The sequence below is a fragment of the Phasianus colchicus genome, chromosome 9, assembly GCF_987193195.1.
Source record: "Phasianus colchicus chromosome 9, bPhaCol1.hap1.1, whole genome shotgun sequence".
In the NCBI taxonomy this organism is placed as follows: domain Eukaryota; kingdom Metazoa; phylum Chordata; class Aves; order Galliformes; family Phasianidae; genus Phasianus; species Phasianus colchicus.
Genome location: NC_143444.1, coordinates 5754505 through 5773940, shown reverse-complemented (window position 1 = coordinate 5773940; position 19436 = coordinate 5754505). Strand labels below are relative to the sequence as shown.

At 47.9% G+C, this 19436-nt stretch overlaps 1 protein-coding gene across 1 annotated transcript in view; it reads right to left on the bottom strand.

Moving 5' to 3' along the window:
* COLGALT2 (collagen beta(1-O)galactosyltransferase 2) overlaps nucleotides 1-19436 on the bottom strand; it is a 32411-nt gene that overhangs the window by 9818 nt on the left and 3157 nt on the right. The window lies entirely within an intron of this gene.

The following is a 19436-nucleotide window of genomic DNA, read 5'->3' as shown; positions in this document are numbered from 1 at the left end:
CTGGTTCATACAAGATTTAGGCACCAGGATGGTGCCAGGAAGGTTGGGCTCCAGTTCCTTCGTGTATCCCAGCTGGTACATGGGTTGCTCTAGGCAGAATTATTTCTTAGAGGCAATCTGACTGAGCTGTGGGCATCCCTGTTCAGTGCAGGGGAGCTGGACTGGATGCCTTTTAAAGGTCTCCTTCAACTTGTATGCTCAGAGCCTTGTGACAGCCTTTGGGTTGCATGTGACCAAGCTGATGCTCTCTCTTCCCAGCTGCTTCTTTCCAGCACAGAGCCCTGGGAGTGGGACCTCAGTCCAGCTGCTCACACAGCTGTGATTGATCCCACAGCACATTCCCTTAAGCTGAAGGGCTGCTCACTGCTCCTGGCCAGAGGGCAAAGCACTGCCCCACAGAAGGGCACATCCTGCTCCGCCACAGCTCTGGAAGCTCCACTGAGAACTGGCAGCCCCTTCCTGCTCCTTTGGGAGTACAAACATTGGGTTAAATTTAACAAAAAGAATCATCAGAAGAACACAATCACTCAGGGACAGGAAGCTCATTTGTTGAATGCCAATTCCTGTTTATTAAAACAAAAAATAAGGAAAGCATCAAGCAAATGGATGTTGGTTTCCTGCTCTTGCTCTGCATGGTAGAGCAAGGTTGGTGTCAGCCACGATGCTGGGATTCACTTTTGACCAAGCTCCTCATCAGACCCCACGGCAAACCTACATGGCATGGATGTTGAGCAAGACAAAAGCTGCCGCTTGCTGCTGAGCGGAACAGATGAAATCAGACTGCTCTGTGAATTGCAAACACTTTTCAGGTCACCCACCCAAACCCCATTCAGCACACTCGCTCAGACCTCCCTCAACCATGCGCATTTCATTGGTCTTGTTCCACTTCCCTCCTACGCCCCAGCTGCACTGAGCAACAGCTCCAACATTCCTCAAATACCACAGAGAACCGTGAAAATGCCTTTTTGTGAAAATGGCTTTTTGTTCGTGGCCATCCCTGAAGCCACAGCAAGAGGCTCCTGCCACACAGCAGGACCACACCACTATCAGGCATCATGCAAACCCAGCAGAGACAATGGCCCATCCTGCCCTGCTAAGCTGGTCCCACTGAGCAGGCTCTCCCAACAAATCCACAAGACCATCCCTGAAGTATACAAGAAACGTGCAGACGTGGTACTTATGGACATGGTCAGTGGGCACATATTGGTGGCAGGCGGATGGTTGGACTAGATGATCTCAGAGGTCTTTTCCAACCTTCCATGATTTTAAGAGCTGACGGCCTCCAGCCAGAAGTGGGACGTGGGGATGAGAACCTGGAGGCATCTCTCCATCTGTCCACAAGGAAACTGCTAGAAGGAAAATGCCATTTTACTGCTCTAACAGTGGTGTTATGTGGAAGGCAAATTCACAGCCCAGTAGAGCCTTGGGAAGACACCAGTGAGCCAAAGCTCTGGCACAAACAAAAGACTGCTGCCTCCAAGGCTATCCACCCAGCAGCATTTCTGAGCCCAAAGTGCTCAAAGGCAACACAGTTTGTCACGCCCTGGATGAACCATGCCCTATGACTAGTAGTTTGGCAAATCATTGTTTTTCCAACTTTAAGCCTAAAAAAAAAAACAAACAAAAAACTCATGTACAAAGAAACCAACAGTACAACAATTGTCACTATTAGTTTGGGGACAATTCACATTTCACATCAAGAGAAATTAGCACTTCTACTGTAATACCTGCACCACTGCAGCCCACTTGCTTCCCCAGAAGAAATAGCAACTGTGGTGCTTGCAACACCAGTGGATGGAAAAAACACAGGCAAATACTTCTTTTTAAAAATTATTATTTTAAATGACTCTGAGGAAAACAGGCAAATAAAGATATGAGCAGAACTTCCCAATTTCCCATTGGCAACAACAGCTTCTCAAGACATAAGAGGCTCAAGAGGATATTCTGCTATAAGCACCTCTGGTGTAACACACGATCCACAGGTCCTGAAGTGGCTGAGTACTGTTAAAGCTTCAGTGCTCTCATTGGATGGACAGACACATTGGACGTTCTGAATCCATTTGGAAGACACTAAGCCATCTCTGCTGCAGCAACCACCACTACCAATGGTCTGTTGTCCACTCTGCACACCTCCCCAGTTCTGGAAAACTGGCTTTCCTTTCAGTGGGTGAAAACAGTCAGGAAGAGTTGAGACACTCCTCAGCATCCTCATGGCTGCCTGCCACGACTCGACCACATCTTCCCTGTGTGAAAACGGGCTAAAAGCCAGACATGGGATTGCAGACGTGGCCTAGCAAATGAAGAAACCCTTCCCCATCCTCCTGCTTGAGCTTCTGCTCAGCATGCCCAGGCTGCAGCTGGCCTTTGCTACCAATGTAGTTCACAGACCCCAGCCTGCATCACTGCAAAGGGGTTTTTCCATGATGAATTTCAAGAGATTTCTTGCAGACAACTAAATTCAAGGCCAACATACCTGCCTGCAACTATTAATTGCTGTAGATTTAAAAACTAAATTTCTCTAAGGAGGTATAGGATACGTCGATGACTTCTGCACTACAGCACACAAAATCATAGCAACGTTAAGGTTGGAAAAGACATCTATGATCACCAAGTCCAACCCTAAATAACCCATCCCACCGTGCTGCTGCCCACATCACCATGGCTCTCCAGCACCTCAGGGCTGGTGACCCCAGCACCTCCCTGGGCATCCTGTGCCAGTGCCTCACTGCTCTTTTGGAGAAGAAACTTTTCCTAATATTCAACATTCAGACTTGTGCTCCAGTGCCTTTCTCTGGACACGTTCCAGCCTCAAATGTCTTTCTTGCAGTGAGGGGCCTTACAACTGAATCCAGCACTTGATGTGCAGCCCCACCAGTGCTGAGCACAGAGGGATGAGCACCTCCGGCTCCTGCTGGCTGCACTGTTTGATATTTGGATCTGTCTCCTGCCGATTTTACAACCTAAAGCCTGTGTGACTTAACCAGGAAAGACTGGTGGAATGTACAAAGAAAAATTCATCTCCTGCCACGCTTTGCGGAACAAGAAAAGGGTAATAAAAGTAGAACAGACCTCCAGATGAACACTCCAACCCCAGTAGCTTTTTTCACTCTGATCTAAATCCATTTCCAATAAATAGAAGTTAAATTAAAAAAAAAAAAAGTTTGAGTAAGAACGTTCACATAGGGGGTTACGTGGGCACCACTACAACCACTCCACTATTTACTTTGGCTTTTAGCAGCACTCTTAGCACAGACACAAGTCCTCATTGTCCATACAGAGCAAAGTAACCCCCTCCCAAAAAACTCAAGCACCATGAATAGTGGAAAATTAAGCAAAAATGTTGAGCTCCCACTGCTTTAATTAAGTAACATGTGAGCAGCAGCACAAGGCAGACCGCATTTTGTGGAGCACTTGTATTTTTAACCTGACATCTCCACACTCTGTGTTTGCAAAAGGCAGTTAATGTGTGCCCTGATGGTTCTCCTCTTTTCATCCCCCAAAAAAAGAAGAAGAAAAAAATCCCTTTTTCATTTCTTCACAGCTCAGCCTGCCCTCCCCAGCTATTTACAGGTTATTTATACCTCAGGCACCAGGTTAGAAGAGGTTTAATTTAATTATTACTATTTTTTACCCTTCATCATTGCTATAGGAAAAGTACTACAGGATAAACCCCAATGCTGTGTGCCTCTGGCTGCTCAGCAGTCCAGGTCACACTGCAGCACCACTTGTGGGAAACCCCAAGGCCAAAGACCTGCAGTAATTTTCCTACTGAATTTAACATTTCCAACCGCCTCCGTTAGCAAACAGCAGCAAGTACTTCATGATCAAGGTCTGCAGAGTGCAGAGCTGCTGGGCTGCAAACGCTGGAGCTGTAAAGAGGGATCCTTTTCCTTCTTGACCACGCTCTGAGGGCTGCAGGATGTGAGGGTGTGGGGTTCTTTCCTCACTGCAGTGTACTGTAATACAGCAGAATGACCTGGGTTGCTGGAGGCAGCTGGTGCCACTCCATCCGCTCCAGTGGGAGCCAACCTGAGGCACCTGGCTGGGAAGCACGATGGGTGACAGTGCTCAGGATGCTGACAGTCAGGGATGCAATGAGAATGACACACAGCAAAAAGGATGTCTGTTGCTCTAGTTGGCAACATGCCCTCCATCCCAGGGACTCATCCAGAGAATAGCCCAAAGCCAATGGAAAGCCTATTAGATCCCTCCTAACAGCTGGAATAGAAACAAAAATCGAGCACTGGCTATCTTCCAAAGGAGAGAACAGCCATATAGCACTCAGAGAGAGGTTATGCAGCAAAGCAAATGGCAGCAGAGCACCCTGTTAGGTGCAGAGCATTGCACGCCTTGTGCACGCTGCCTTCCATCAGCTGTATTAGCAGAGGTGCCCAAACCCTCCAGTTGGGCCCAGAACCTCTCCTTTGAGAGAGCCATCTGCCCTCAAAGCTGGACTCTGCATGGTTCTGACAGCTTCTGCCCCTGACACCATGGGGAAACAACTAGGAGTTCAAACCCCAGAGCATGAGATGGCCGTGTCACTTTGCCCAGCCCCTTACACTGCTAACAACTTGCTGCACTGTTCCAACTGGAGCACTGTGCATGCATGAAGAGTGGAACACCAAGATTTAACACCCTAAGCTCAGCTAAAGAATGCATAGCTAAGGAAGACAGCAAGGGACTTCCAGTTTTGTAAGATTTTCAGTCCCCTTGAGTTATTAGGGTTTGCAGCCAGAGCCCACCACTGCCCCCAGCCAACCCTGCAGCTCAAGGCAGGCTGAGCACACAGCCCCCAGTGCCCAGCAGCCCACTGACTGATGGCTGTGTTTATTCTGGCCACGAGTTCAGCCCTGTCAAAAATAACTGAAAAAAATAAGATCCGCAGCAGAGCCCTAATATGAGTCAAATACAAACTTGAACTCGGATTTCCCAAAACAAGCGGTAAATAAAGTAACAGGAGAGTCACCTCTCCCTGCCTTTTTGTTTGAACACTGCCAGACTTAAGAGAACCAATTCCAAAACACCAAAACCACCAAACTGGCAATTTCCACTGTGAGCCAGAGATGAATTACCCCGCATAGGGAACAGTGCAGCTGAAAGATGGGAAGAGAAGGCACGGATCCTAGAGGGCAGAGAAATGCTCTGTCGCCTTGCAGGCTTCATTTCTGCACTCTGGACCATCAGCTGTGCCCTGCAGCCACTGACCTGTGAAGAACCCCTCCAGTCCCACAAGCACCTATGGGACCAGGCAGCAATACACAGTGAGACCCACCAAGCCAGCTCACACAGTGCAGCTCAGACGTTGAACAGATGTCAGCTCTTCTTGCCACCACTCTGCACAACTACACTCACAACACCTCATTAGTGAGGTCCCAGCGTTCAGGCTCACATTCAGAGAACTGTTGAAGTATTTAATCACGCTGCTCGGAGTCGAACTGAGTCAGACCTTTTTGGCTTTGCAGCAACCCACCGTATATCCCGGGGTTTTCCTTAATTCAGGACAGGCTTTTGGGAATACCTTGTTTTTTTTTCAGTGTGGGATTTTGTTGCTGTTGCTTTGTTAGCAGGTCTGGTGGTTTTTCCCACATCAGCTGGGTCCCTGGGCTGCCAGCTCCCAGTGGGGGTGGTGGGAGCCCCAGCAGCAGCATGGAGGCACAGGAGCAGCACAGCTCCTGGCCTGGGCAGCTGTACAAGAGGAGGACCTCACAGTACAGGAATGCAACAAATGTCTCCTCTCTAACTCATTCCCCTTGCCTTTCAGCCACTCCTGGATAGCAGATTTTGCTGGCAGCAGCAGCAATCGAACAACATCCAGCGACCTTCCAAACCTAAGTAAGGGGAATGACTCACAGATGTATATAAATGTACACATAAAAACACACCAGGCTTTCTGCTCTTTGTGTGCTAAACCAAGAAATCTCCCAGACGTTCCTGGCTTCCAACCCAGAGTAATGCAACACCAGGGAGGGGGGACACTGGAATATGCAGAAAGAAGAGATGAAGTTCCTGGAGACTCAGAAGCACAGCTTCCCAGCACACTAATGATGGCTGTAGGATGCAGCAGCAATGCCTCAAGCCATCAAGCTGCTGCTATTAGCATAGAGCCGTGCCAGATTCGTGCTTCAGCCCAGCAGGCACACACAGAAGCCTCCAGAAGGCACAGAGGAATCAACATCTGCCCAGAAAAGCCATCAGAGCAGGGCAGCTCATAGCTTCACCACACAGCCAAAAATTCATGCCTCCCCAGCCTCTGTAGTAGGGAAATTCTCACTCAAGTGAAATTTGGAGAGCAAAGCAGGTTCTGCCCCTTTCATCCCAAGGCCCCTCTTTGTCTTGCTCGAGTTCTTTCCATCATCATCCCAGTGCAGACAGAGCTTTCAAACATACAACAACACATCACACCTGGCCTCGCAAGTATTTCCAAGCAGACTTGGCTTGAAAGGAACTTCCATACTTCCAAACTTCCATAAAGAAAGCCCAGGGAGTTTCCTAAGCATGGGATTAGGGCTGTGGCTGGCCTATGGGAGGGCTCAAACAAGGAATCAGTTGCAACAGTACCCCAATTTCTGAAGGGGTAGCTTGTTCCTACCCATACTAAATTGAAACAGCAGCTAATGCAGTTCAAAGTTAATTACAGCATGCAAGCCACTGGGAAGGAATGCTGATGTTTAGAAATATTCTTGGTACTGCTAACAAAAATCTGATAGATTTTGAAAGCCAGGATCTAAAGATGCATGGTTCCACTGATTTTTCAATGAGTACAGGCCCATAGCACATTGCCAAGGGTCCCCAAAACAGGGATACACAGTAAGCTCTCCACTTCTGTGCCAGCCTCCTGCAGGCTGCCCTGACCTCAGCTCAGGGACCCCAATGCCCAGAGCAGGAGGGACAGGCAGACCCAAGTGAGCCCACACAGTGCTTTGTTTTATGTAGCTGCAAATAAAAAAACGTTTGAGTTATTTGTTCTTGTTAGCCCGCATCGAACACTGCAAGAAAACAGGAAACAAACTGAATATTCTATTTCAGGCTTCTAATTAGGAGGAATTAGAGCAGCAATAAGAAATGCACAAAGTTAATCCTGGAGCAGAGGCAAATTCAGTCTTCGCCAGCCGAGAGTCTGCTCTGTGAACTGGAAATGGCAGGACGTTATGGGACATAATGACTGAGCCCTCCATGTGAAAACTTTGCCCAAATGCAGCAATAGGGACTTTGTTCTCAAAGGTTTTCAGCCAATTTTTTTGAGGCCACGGTAAATAGGAGCGCAGCGATTTGTGTCTCAAACCAGAACGAGATCACAAAAGGATGTGAGTGTAGTAAGAGTGTTCTCCGAGATGAAACTCAAATTTAAAATGTACTTTGGTTAAGAGATCTTAAGAAAAGGCACAGAGGTACCGTGAGAGAAAAGGCTAACAGGAGCAGGGAGCAATCATCCCCATGCCTCAGCTCTGGTGGGGCTGTACATCAGTGCTGTGTTCACTTCTGGGCCCCTCATTGCACAGAAGATACTGAGGCCCTGGATCATGTCCAGAGAATGGCACGGAGCTGTGCGGGGTCTGGAGCACAGCGTGATGGGGAGCAGCTGAGGGAATGGGATGGGGCAGCATGGAGAAGAGGAGCTCATTGCTCTGCAACTGCCTGAAAGGAGGCTGTGGTGAGGTGGGGTCATCCTCTGCTCCTGGGTAACAGCGATAGGATGAGAGGTGATGGCATCAAGTTGAGCTGGAGAAGGTTCACTTTGGATATCAGGAAAAAATTCTTTCCAGAAGCAGCAGTGAGGCATTGGAATGGGCTGCACTGGAGCTTCGTGGATCACTGTCCCTGGAGCTGTTCAAGAACCACAGAGACGTGGCACTGAGGGACATGGATAGCTGGCATGGTGGGGGTGGGCAAGGGTTGGATTTGATCTGAGAGGTCTTCTCCAACCTTAATGACTCTACAGCTCTATAACTGGCTTTTCCTACAAGCAAAGCAGAAATGGAAACTTAACCATTCTGAAAGATTTTACCTCTAGAAAAAGGTAGAAAAAAATGTATAGAAGGGTGAGAGATGCTCGGAGTTGAGCAATCAAAGGCATATTTTTGTATCAGTGGGAGACTCACTGGAACATCTAACCTCTATGTACATGTGATGCAAGCGCTGCTGAAATGCACAGGAGATTTCTTTCACCTTCAGTGAGCTTCAGCTTACAGCTCACTGGCCTTCTGCCACCTCAAGGAAGTCATTCCATAGTTTACATTTCTCATTTATGTTTTCAAAGTTGTACAACTTTCCTCCCAGTGCAGAGCACAAGTAATGAAAGTAAGTTACTTCCACGCATCCAAATGAAGCAGGCCTGCTTTCATGTTCAACTCAGACTTTCTCCTGTTGAAAGCACAGATATAAGAACAATGCAACCCAGCTGCTGGAGGCAAAGGGGAGCTGTGCAGTGCACCCTCAGCACCCTGCAGGCTTCCTACCACACAGTCAGTTGCACATCCCAGCAAGAATAAAGGGAAGAGCCATCAGGCAAATGTCACGATGAGAGCACCTGATGCTCCTGGAGTGATGCACTGTCTCTTGCCATCCGGTCATTTTCTAGCTTGGTTTCAACAAACCAAGCCTGCTCTGCAGCTGAGCAGCTATTGGTCTTTCAACAAAATCCCTATGGAGATGAGGCAACACCAACTGCCTCCCCAGCACAGCATGTGAAGCCAGCTCAGCAGCTGGAGCACCAGCCAGACCCTGCCTCTCCAGGGGACCCAGGAAATCCCTGGCTGTCGCTGCAGGCTGAGTAGCACTGTGAGAATACTGCACCCAGCCCTGCAGAGCTCACCTCCAACAAGTTGTTGCCTGCCTACATACTCAGGTGCAGAGAGACGTGACAAAGAAACCTCAACGGGAAAGCATCCTTCCTGGGAAACGTAGCACAAATGCTGAGACACCTTCCAGTTCAGCAAGTCTGGAGGACTTTAAGGACTCACATACACGCTTGCTGCGCAGCAGCCTGCAAAATATCACCTCTTTAGACTTTTGGAGTGGCACTGTGTACTAAACCTGCACAGCTGAATGGAAAAGCTGCCCTGAAGCCTGTCTCATCTCCTAGGAGAGTTTCTGCAAGCAACAGCTGTGCGGAGCTGGACAAAGCCATGACACGTGTGCCCCATGGATGGCACAGCCTGCCCTGCAAGGTGACAGCAGCCTTGCTCCCTCTGCCGTGTGGCTCACACCAACTGCCAAGTTTAAAGGTTTGGATCTCATCACAGAGCTTGCCTTGCACAAGCATTCCCAGCGCTTACATTAAGATCAGTTTTCTCCCATTGCTTCTGCACATGGATTGCTTTCCACCCCAGTGATCTGCGATGCTCCCACTAGGAGTGGATAATATAGAATAAAAAGACAAACTTAAGCCCAGGCAGGAAGGGAAAACCTTCCCTGACGCTCAGAGCAGATCAGGCTGACATACATGAGTGCATTTTACCAGGCATTAGACTTAAAAAACAGGAACAGCCAATGTCAGCAGGATGTTTTCAAAGGAACAGAGCAGCAGTTTTCATACTGTGATCAGTAGACACCTGGAAATTATTTCCTATGTGTTTGTGAAAGGTAAGTCAAAAGAAAAGCACATCTAGTGTAAGTCCAGGTTTGCTATGCAGGGGCCCACGTTCTCACAGGAAAAGTGTGTTGGGTTTGCATTCAGCCCACAGAACACCATTTCCCTTTTGCTTACCCTGGAAGTGCCAACATCAATACACCCATCACACTCACTGCCCACATCTGCATCTTTGTAACGCAATCCCTGGTACCTAAGCAGGCAGCAATAGCAATCTGTGCCTCTAGAAACTCCGAACTTCTGACACTACACCATCACAAGCCTATTCTTAGTGCCAAGCACCCAGATTAATGCTGGCAAGGGCACACGGTAAACACTTCCCTGCTGGCTGCCTACAGGCAAACAAGGCAAGTTCAGGGAATACAAAACCCCAGACTCAGTGCAGAGAAATAAAATCAGAAACCAATTTCTCAGCTGCTTCTTCCAAAGGTATCCAAGGTGCGTGCATCAGCTCTGCTGCTGGAGGAGGCTGAAAGCACAGCTTAGAGGATGGCCATGGAGCACACACTGCTCCTGGCAGCTGCCTGCCAGATGGGGAGGAAATGAGAGCAGCTGAGGGGTTCAGGCCAGGGCAATCTGCCTTCACTGTGAGGCATGTGTGCTGCCTCTACAGCCTCTGGTACATTGCAAAGGAGCATACAGTAAAAGGTAGTGCAAGGAAACTAAAATTAAATCAAACATCCAACACAGCTCCGACTCATTGGTTCCCATCACTACATGGGAGAATGGCTGCACAGCTTTCCTCTCTGCTGCAGAGGCTTTATCCAGTCCCTGCTTCCAGGCACTCCACTGACTCCAGAGGGCTCAGACCTCTGCCACGTCTTCACTGCCCTGTTGAGCTACGTCTGATGCTCAGGATCTGATTCTCCCCCTGTGCTCATCTCTTGTACGGAGAGCAGAGCCTCCTGTTCACAACCTGGTCCCCACCACCACCCAGAGCCCCTACAGTCAGTCAGCCAGGGCACTTTGTTCCTATAACACCACAAACAGGCAGAGCCAAGCACCATCTCTCCCTGTGAACACACAAGATAATGCTGACCATACACAGCATCTGGTGACATCACACTGCAGACTCTGAGCAAACAAAAACATGGTGGGTTTCATTACCTTCTCACTTGGCACAGGCTTTGCCAACTTTTGGACTCATCAACATTAAGCTTGCAGTCATGACTAAGTTATTTTGGGCTGACAGTTTGCTGAAGCCAGCGTGGAACTTGAAACTTGGTAATTTTGGCCTAACCTTTCTTAAGTAGCCAGTTACACTGGGAAACTGAGCTGCACTGAACTGCGGGGAACAGTGCAGGGCTTCAAAATAAATGGATTATGTCATATTTGCTGGCAAATGGCTAACAACTTTGTATATGTAATTAAGGAAGAGATTCAAAAACAACTACTACAGCCAAGCTGGAAAAAAAATATTCAGCCTTGGCATGTGAAAGAGTTTTGCTGGATGCCACCTGTAACTTCATCCGCCACATTTCAGGTGAAGAAACAGCTGGGAAGGTGACACCTCCTGTACTGAGAGGCTTCGAATATGGAAACCAGCCAAGCAACCTACCTACCTGTTGTAAACATGGAGAATCTATCAGTTCAAATTTCTCTGAGAGACAGATTTTAGAGCTTTCCCACTGAGGTGGTTGGGTGTCCCCATCTTGGAGGTGCACCAGGAAACCCAACATCACGGAGGCCTTTGCTGTGGATTTTGGGGCCTCCATGATGTTGGGTTTCCTGGTGCACCTCTAGGATGGGGACACCCAACCACCTCAGTGGGAAAGCTCTAAAATCTGTCTCTCAGAGAAACTTGAACACCAGGAAACCCAACATCACGGAGGCCCCAAAACCCACAGCAAAGGCCTCCGTGCACCGCACTCAGCGACTCTATGGCTCTGTTTTGCAGAGAGGGAAACAAAAGCAAAGAGATTAATGGATTTTCACAGGTCACAGAAGAGGAGTGGGTGTCAGGCTGGGAATGATAAACCATGCCTACCCTCCCTTCCGAGATACACGCCGAAATAAACTACAAACGTTCCGCTGCTGCAGGGCTGTTTACTTAACACGTTCACAGAGTATTTGTCACACTTTGGTAGATCTGCAGCCATGGCAATCTCTAGAGCAACTTTTCTTCCACGTAGCTTTCAGGAAGCTTTCAGAAGCTCAAAGGCAAAGCTTCCCTTTCTGCTCGGGTGCCTTCATCACAGAAAAGAGCTGCAGTTCTGGGTTTACTTCTCAAAGCAGTGAAGTACTCGTACTTCAGAAAAAAACACATCTCCAGGATCAAACATACCTGCACACACTTAAGAAACAAGTGGATGAGGTCTAAGAGCAGTTCCTCTGAATTAATGCAATATAACCAACGACTTCATCACATAACAGCTACGTGTAAGCAAAGCACTTTAAAATTCCAAGTACTCTGGGGCAGCTAAAACCTCTGAGCCCAAATCTCTTTCATTTGTCAGCTCTTATTTTGCTCACACGTGCAGGAATCCACGGGGCCTCCCCTATGAAGGAGGCCCAGGCACACATGCATGACACGTGGCTACTGCTTTGCAAACACACATACCATGCTATGGGTTTCTGAGTCAGAACATATTTTATCTGGGGAAAGAATGACCACTCTCAAACTGATGGAAAAGCAGTGGTACGCTGATGGCTGGCTTAATAAAGAATGGAAAAAGACACAAACCAAGTTCTCAGCATTTCCCTAATCTCGCATATTAAAAGAGATGCAGAGTAATGCCAAAAAAGCTGTGCCTTTCCCATTGCCAGCTAAAGAAATGGGATTGTTAAGTGGCATTTCAACAAACCGTGGGATCACTAGCACAGAAACATTAAGGCTGGAAAAGATCACTAAGGTCACCTAGTCCAACCATCAACCCATCACCACTGTGCCCCTCGGTGCCACGACACCACATGGAGCTCCACCACTCTCACTGTGGGTCTGTCCCCTGCATGCTTCCAGGGAACTTCACAGAGAGCCAAGCAAACATGGTAAATGCACATGGAGAAAAGCACGCGTGCCTCATTTCTTTCAACTCATTAATCCTTAATCCTGACCACAGAAGCGGTTTGAGAATAACTTTTCCCCTTCATCACAGAGATGTAAATAAAGAAAGGAAATGAGCACTTAATAGCAAGCAAGAGATTGCTGAGATTAAATCTACTGGACAACTGGAAGTTCCATAGTGCACGCATTTATTTTGCAGAGCGCGGTTTCCATCTGTGCCACCTCCTGGGGGACAGACTCACAGCACTACCAGTGAACAAACTGCAAAGACAATGGCTGAGCCAGAGCTTCATGCTGTTAGCATGGGACTCCCCAGGCATCAGACCCAGCTGTTCCAACAGGAACAGTGCTGCCCTTGCTCGTGGCATGATCCTCATCCAGCAGCATCCTTCCACCTGGGTGGGAGGATGGTTCCAGGATATCCAATAGCTGTTCAACCTACGATATGCCATGGGCAAAAAATCACTTACTGTCACTATTTCAACATTGCCACTCAAGACAGTTTTACGCTTGGTTGTTTTTCTTTTTTCCCCCCACTCCTGACTTTCATCTGAAACTGGCTTAGGATCTTTAGCTGAAGCCTTTCACATAAGCCTGGTGGCTTATGCGCTGCATTTGAAATCGATAGGATGTGATGTGCCATATCCTCTGCACACCAGTTGGTGATGGCTCGTACAAGCAAGTGGCCACCAGGGGGATTTCTGAAACCGGTGATACAAAAGCAATCGCTGATTTTCTTCATGGAAAAACTGAGCAACAAAGTCTGTCTCAGAGGAAACATCGTTCTGGTCCCTCCTAAACATCTGCCAGCTCCTCGCTCCGCCGCTGCCTGGCAGGAGCAAAGAGCAGATAACAGGGTGAGCTCTCACGCCTGCTGAGGATGTTCTCAGTCGCAGCCCTTGTTTCTCAGGGTCCAGCTGTTACCCAAGGCAGAGAGCAGAGACCTCGCAGACCACTGCATCAGGAACATTTGTGCTAAAGCATTCCACTGACTTATTCAGACCATGTAACCTGATATAAGATCTAACAAGCTGAAATCTCAGTGTTTTGGCTCCCTACTTGGTTTCTCCCAAATACGTTCCTAACTTCCATGCCAGAGCTCACAGTGCTCTGCAGCTCCATCTGTGCTGTCAGTTCAGGAGGCCTAGAGGAAATAAATCTTTCTTGGTTCAGTAGATCTGGAAGAAATATGTCTCCCAGAGCAGAAAAAGCTGCAGTTTAGGTCTACACACCGTGGTCTCACAGCTACGTGCCCAAAAGCTGTCATGAACAGATGTTTTTCTTTATCAGCAGGCTGCCCCATAAGCACAGTAAGCAGCTTGGCCACGCACCCTGCAGCAGCACCAGGAGCTGGGCAGTCAGGCAGGAGTTCAGCTGCAACACTGAACTCCTTTTCTCTTTGAGTTCCACTCCACAGGAGAAGGAAAAAGAGACTCGAACCACATTTTCCCCCAGCAAGCCTCCTCTGTAGTACACCTGTATCCATATACACAGGATATTGGGGAAATTTCTTCTCTGAACAAGAGGCAATACATTGGAACGGGCTGCCCAGGAGGCGGTGGGGTCACCATCCCTGGAGGTGCTCCCAAACCATAGAGATGAAGCATGAAGGACGTGGTGTCAGTGGGCACGGTGGGGTGGGCTTGGGGATCTAGAGATCTTTTCCAACTTTACCGATTTTATGATTGTATATGAAGATAAGCTGGTCCAAAAAGACAGGTTGTGATGCTTGTACTGCAACCCCTCTGATAGCAGACTGATTCTCACCCTGTGAGAGCTTCCTTCAAGGCTCAGGTATGAGGCAAAAAATCCTGGCAGCAGCCTTAGTTTGTGGGAAGAAGTCAGAGCAGAGTTCTGCCAGCAGACAGCTATGAGCTCACCAGTCTGAAATAACAACTCATTGACAAGACTTTGTGGAAGCAACAACTGACTTGTTTGTGTGAGAAATAAGGATGGGGGGAGGGAAAGAAGAGAGCGCGTATGCTAAGAGTCATTAAATGTGTAACATGAGCCCAGTCTGTGGCTTAAAATGGTAATTTATACTTAAATCCTGATTTGCGCTCGTAATAAATTAAGAGAAAACATTTTAAAGCAGTGACATTTTCATATTCCACTCACATACACAGTACTCATTTCAGATTGTTCTGAAAAATAAGCGTAACCAATGGCTCCATCAGCAAGCTGCTTGAAGAGGCAGAAGACCCGAAAGCAGTTTCTACTCTCCACTAACCTATTTAGAAGAGTCTGAGGAGGCTCCTCCAGAATCCTGAAGCCATTCATCTATGATGACATGCAACCTCCTACTGAAGAAGCCATGTAGCACACATTGCATCCAGAAACTGCTTTGGGCCATGAGATTTATTTGACAGTCACTAAGATTGATTTCAAAACCCGAAGGCTAACCTCCAAGCCAATCCAGCCATGGTACAAATGTCCCTCGACTATGCCCAAACAGAATGCACCTCCATCCACCCATGCAAGAAACCTCTTAACTCTGCAGAAGCAGCAGAATCCAGCAGAGACCTGAGTGCCAGAACTTTCACATCCCCCAGCCATTACTAGAAGTAATGGATAAACTGTACCATAACAGAGAACACAAGGATTGTGCTCCTGCTGACCACACACTCCTTTCCAAAACTAAATTCAGTAAGGCTTGCTACAACCTTAAAACTCCATTCTTCCATCATAAACTTAATCTCCAGAGCTACTCACAATCGTACAAGAGACCAAACTCCAACATGGGACAGAGCAAAAGGCATCAACCCCAAATGGCACCTGCCTCCTCCCCAACCTGACCTTCCCTGCTATAACCAGCGAGCCAATACCACTTTAACACCAAACACACTGCTGCTATCAGCAAGGGCCTCTCATCACCTACATCACCTGCAGAAACGAGACCCAGCAAGGCTTCTGTTTGTGTCTGGGGAGACAACACAAGCCTTGGCCCCAGCAGTGCCATTCCCTGGCCCTCCATCCCCCAGCACAGAGGGGCTGTGGGGCAGCAGCTATTTGAGTGCACTGACCTGTGCACAGAACTGCTGGTGCCTTTCGCTTCCCTTCACAGCATTTCTGTCATTGTCTTTGCACATTGCAGCGTCAGGCTACAGGAACAGAACGAATCATTTAAGAAGCATTTTTGAAAGCAAATGCACATTCTGCACTAATCCTCAAGGGGAGTTCATAGCATTAATACACATCTCAGTGCTGAATCTCCCACGTAGGGTACGTGCAGCAAAACCTTGAGCCCTGGGATCTCACACCAGGCTCCTGGGACACTGCTAGCTCACCACGCCAGCCCAAGCCCTGAGCGTGCCCCTCCAGGAGCTGTTTCTGCTCCAGCATTTATTTATCTTCCTGCACAGCACCGTGGCTGGGAGACAGATCTCCCCCCCAAAAGTCACTTCCCTGCAGGCAGGCAGGGGAAGGAGGCAGCCAAGGACCACACTTCAGCATTCATCAGGGAAACAGCTCACAGCTACAGCCAGAGTCAGTGCAGCTGAGGTCAGCACCCCACACTTGTGCTGCTCAGCTCTGCACCAAACAGTTAAAAAAAAAAAAATAATAATCCAGTGGCTCCCCTCCAAAGAGTTTTTAATCTCAACTGGACGCCGTTTGTTTATTTTTGATGCAGAAGTGGCATAACATCCCAGCATCCCTCCATAAACTAAGTGCCGATAATTAAGGGAGGGAGAAGAGCCCTGCTGCTGCATCAGTAATATCAGCAGAACTTTGCATTTCACGTTCCTCTTTGACTCTCAGGGCAACAAGAGGAACTTCTTGCTGCACCTTCTGGTTCCCTAAAACCCAAGCTCCCAAGCTGATGTTGTCCCAGGGCCCTGCCATGAGGCTCCTTCTGGCCATCAGTCCGACTGTGGGAGCTCTGATTTGTTTGGTTGAAGTCTCCTGGGGAATAATACATGGCTTTGAACCAACAAACAAGCAAAAAAAAATTTAAAAATCAGTGTTTGCATTTGGCAGAGTTACACGTTTGACTTCCATAATTAGCAGATCAAAGCACGAGCGCAGGAAAACAGCCTTTTCCTCCAGTTTTCCTAAGTACCTTCTAAGGACACAAATGCCTGAAAACACTCAGGAAATAACACAAGCTGCAGCTTTAAATTCCTGGGCTGCTCCCAGAGGCACAGCGCTGTTATCTCATTTGGGAACAGCTGCTGAGCAAGCAGCCACATTGACATTCTGCTGTGCCACCAGCAGACAACCACCTGCTGTCAGCTCCCACCACCTCAGCTGCCAGTGGGTAAAATTCAGACCAGAGCAGGGCCACGCATTGCCTTACCCTGCAGTGGGATCAAAGAGGAAAAACAAGCAAGCAGTCCTTTCCAAACAAATGGGGAAGGTCTGCAGCCTGGCTGAAAATATGCATAAATGAAAATCTTATTTTTCCGCCTCAGAGAAAAACCAATCCCTGCTGGAGCAGAAGCCTTTCAACGCTGATGTGGAAGAGCTTATGTGAGCCCAGCTGCAGCATTCGGGCTCCCCTACCTAAGCCCTGGGGAGCAGATGGGACAGTTTCAAGTTTAATGCATTTTTTGGCCCGGATCAGGATCTGTTTTTGCTTAGGAAGAGATGTGCTATCCCTACCAGCACACACAGGCAACAAGAGGTTTGCAGTGAGCAACCGGTTCATTTCCACGTGTCACAACACAGGGACAAGAGGGGTAACACCGAAGCTGACACCTTCAGCAGTGCCAGCATTTGAAGAGACCCTGGAAAAGAACATGGCTTTGGCAGAACATGCTACAACCCCCCAAAATAACATGCTGATTTTTTGTCCTGTTTTCCCCGTTAGTAAGTGGGGAAGATATATTAACCATGTAAAAAAACAGAACGTCCCTCCTGAACAGGGGCTTATTTCCCAGCTTTGTGTTTGTCTCAAATAAATGATCACCCCTCTCAAAGGAACTGCACCAGCACAGCAAGCCCTCCTTACTCAGTCTCTGATACGACGTCAAGCCATTTGTTTATGTCTGTTATTATTTCTTCCTCTAGCCTGAAATCTTGATGCATGTGGGCCCCATTAGCTCTAATCCACCTTTGAAGATGAAGCTAAAAACGTCATCAGCCTAAGCTATGCTTCATTAGAATAAAGGAAATTAAATGCACTCCAATGGGTTGGAATAACACAAAGCCTGAGCCGTCACCCCAAGGAAGGACATTCCAGGTGCCAACACAAGCAGCCCCCTGTGCTCATCACAGCCCTTTCCCTACCCCACAGCCCATACATCCCTTTTGGGATGCCCCACAGCACTGCCAGCAATGGGCAGCTCCCCATGTTCTGCACAACATGTGTACTTCTGCTCTATTTTTACAGCATCCTGACCCCGAACATGAAGACATTCAGTCTCAGAGGACTCAGATAAACGGCTGCAGGTGTTGCAGTGCTTTATGTAAAAGATGAGGAATGCCCTTCAACCCACAGCTCAGTGTGCACACTGCAGGCAGCCAGGCAGGATACTGTGCCCCATAATTTGCTCCCTCTGTCCCCTGGGATCCTGGGCAGGAACAGACTAGAGGATTCTTTGAGGTCTTCTCACCCCTACTTTGTACTTAATAAATAGCAAATCAATCCTGAAAATTAGTTCTCACCTGAAAGCATCCAAAAGATTTAGGAAGAAACAACATTTGACAACACCCTCTCTCCCACGCTGTTTCTTTGTAACAGCACAGTATCATACTGTTATCTCCTCTCTACGTAAAAAAAGCTGCATCACAAGGCACCTAGCAGACCATTCCCTAAGAAGGAGATAAAGGGACAACAAGGTAAAGCCATCCCAGATGGCAGCAGTCCTAATAAATGGTTGCATTTTGAAAGATATGGAACACACAGAATTACACAAAACAATTTAAAACACGCCCCACGACACAGAACATTAACTAGTTCCAGAGAGTGCTTACTTATTTTCATGGTATGATCACTCCCCAAGCACTCATTATGAAAGACCCCAATATTCACACTCCTGTCTAGTGAACCCTAAGACAAGACATGATGCTCTCCAACACAACAAAAGAGGCATCATCAGATCTGGCAATTTAAGAGCACAGCAGGCAAAGAGAAAAAGAGAAACTGCTGCTACCCAGCAAACGTTTGCCATCTCGCATCCATTTCTCTGCAGTGCTGTGAGGGGTTCAGCTGCAGCAGAGCAGTTTAAGCCTTGCTGTGCAGACCTCAGTTAGGCACAGCCGTAATTTCAGCTTCCCATCAAATAAATGATCCTCTGCTTCTGCTGGAGGATTTCATGATGTCATTCCGTAAGTTTGCCAAGGCCTGGATGAGCGAGGCAGACCCAAAGGACAAAGTTACTGTGGATATTGGGATGGGATCATCCCTTTAGCCTTCCACAATTTTCCATTTCTCACACGTATTTACAGCACTGAAGCGTAAAAATGGCCTCAGTAAGGAAGAAGAATCAAAACATGTCAATTAGGAATACTGTCTCTGGTCCCAACCAAGTCAAAACTCTCGTGTAGGTTACCCAGCCTTTCTTCCCAGTTTCCCCAGCTAGGAAGTAAAGTATTTTACTTCTAAACTTCCTCCTGATGTTGTTACTTCAGTACAAGGCCTTCGGAGGAGAGATCAGCACAGGATGTTGCACAACACGTTAGCCACTGGACTCACAGCTCCAAAGCTGTGCAGGTCCCATCCCACTCCACATTAGTCTGTGATGAGAGCCAGCAGGATGCAGCCTTAGCACTCCCAACCAAGTGATGCTGGTTGTGAAGGTAGATGTGACCTTGTTGCACCAACAGAAGCAAAAGCAGCACACCTGAAAGCCAATGCTTCCCAGGGAGACCTAACGCCCACCAAGGTTTTCAATGGTCTCT